At 41.9% G+C, this 2001-nt stretch overlaps 1 pseudogene; it reads left to right on the top strand.

Moving 5' to 3' along the window:
* Positions 1 to 603: 603 nt before the first annotated feature.
* LOC132233196 (mitochondrial import inner membrane translocase subunit Tim9-like) lies at positions 604 to 871 on the top strand (annotated as a pseudogene).
* Positions 872 to 2001: the final 1130 nt, after the last annotated feature.

Below are 2001 nucleotides of genomic sequence, written 5' to 3'. Positions count from 1 at the left end.
CTAGCTCTAGGTCTTATAAACTGGACCCTAGGTGAGTTATTAGATTTCTCTATACCTCAGTCTGTTCATCTCTTAAGTACGTTATTGTGGGAGTTAACATGATAATTCATTCAAGTACATTGAACAAAGCTTGGTAAGTGCTCACTAATGGTTAGTTATTGCTTCTGTTGGCTTTTTTCTCTTATCTCCAATGACTTCAATTGCCAATGCCATCTCTATTGGTCAGATTAGGCCAAGTGATTCTTCAATGACAAATTAACCCAGAATCCCAAACATATGAAAATTATTTCTCACTCAAGTGAAGACCACTATAGGTCTTCGCAACTCTCAGGGCAGCTGCCACCATGCTCTGACTCAACAATTCAGGCTTCTTTAGGTTCTCTGCTATCCAGTAGCCTGGCGTCCACCCTGACCCCAACTCTCCAACCTCAGACTTGACTGGCTCAGCCTTAAGGCTCATACTGGTGTCTCATGGGAAAGTCTGTGATTAAGTAAGAAGTCAAACTTCACTAGAGACATTCAAGCAAAGGTTGAACTGCTTTTCCAAAACAGAAAAGAAACTCATGCACCAGAAAAGGTGACTAAAAAATGTAACCAAAGAATATGGCTGCACAACTACCAGAATTCAGTCAGGTGAAACAGTATAAGCAGTTTATTAGAACCTACAAAAAACTTACAGAAACCTGATATTTGGATGGTGTAAAGACTTCAAAACAAGAAAACCTGATGAGACCCCCTGTTCAGAACACTGTAGAAATATTTTTAAATAATGGAAAAAACATCCGTGAGATTTCAGGAATGTCATATTCAGCAGAATGGAGCCCTGGCAGCCCAATCAGGACTTGTGGCCAACCCCGATAGAGAAGGCTGATGGATGGAAATGAGCATCATCCGATGCAATCCCCTGAAAGCAATAGCCACGATGTAAACTGTCTGTCACGACTGTTTAGCAAATGCAAACCACTGAAAAAACAAAAATTTGTATTTAATAGGAATAATCAAAATAAAAGGTTTATTGTTCAATGAAAATAAGCTGCAGCATTTGTTAAGACTTTAAGATTCAGCAGCTTTGTTGTTTGATTAGAAACAGATACTGAGAACAGACTGACAGCTATCCGAGGGGAGGGGGTTTGGGGTGCTGGGTGGAAAAGGTGAAGGGATTAAGCAAAAAGGAAAGAAAAGAAAAACAACACTCATAGACACAGGAAACATTATGGTGATTACCAGAGGGAAAGGGGATGGGAGAGGTAGAAGGTAAAGGAGGGATAAATGGTGACAGAAGTGTAACTGATTTGGGCTACTGGCTGGAACCTCAGTTCTTCTCATTGAAGCAGAAAAGATTTTAAAGTCAACACAAATGAAAGCAAAGCAAAGTGGGGTTTATTGAAGATACACTCCAAAGGAGGAGCTGGCCAGTCCAAAGAGACAATGGCCCTAACTCCTGGATTATATGGTTTAAAAGAGGGGTTTTCTGAGTGGAGAGACTTTCATTTGCATTCAGGGATGATTGACAGAAAAAAGTTACATAATTATATTTCTTCTGGGCATGCCCTTTCACATGATGCATACAGAAAAACCCACAGGGTAGGTCAACACCGCAATGCAAATTTTATTATAATTACTCCAGGGCCCTAGTAAGGTCACAGTGAGGTCATGTCATTTTCCTCTGAGCTTGCACCATGAATTGGCTGGTTCTGAATCTGCCTGCTGGCAGTCTGCTGGCTGCTGAGCCACCCATAGAGAGGTGGCCTGAAGGCAATGTTGGTCCAACCCCTGTCAGGTCCCCAAGGCAGGCCCCACCCTACTGCTCAAGTCTAACTTCCTACCTATCAGAAGGAGACTTGACTGAGTAGTGAACACACAATTCAGTAAACAGATGATGTATATACAATAATATACTTGAAACCTATAGAATTTTATTAAGCAACTAGAGGCCCAGTGCACAAAAATTTGTGCACTCGGGGGGAAGGGGGTTCCCTCAGCCCGGCCTGTGCCCTCTCT

The sequence above is a fragment of the Myotis daubentonii genome, chromosome 1, assembly GCF_963259705.1.
Source record: "Myotis daubentonii chromosome 1, mMyoDau2.1, whole genome shotgun sequence".
In the NCBI taxonomy this organism is placed as follows: Eukaryota; Metazoa; Chordata; class Mammalia; order Chiroptera; family Vespertilionidae; genus Myotis; species Myotis daubentonii.
This window is presented reverse-complemented; position numbering and strand designations above follow the sequence as displayed.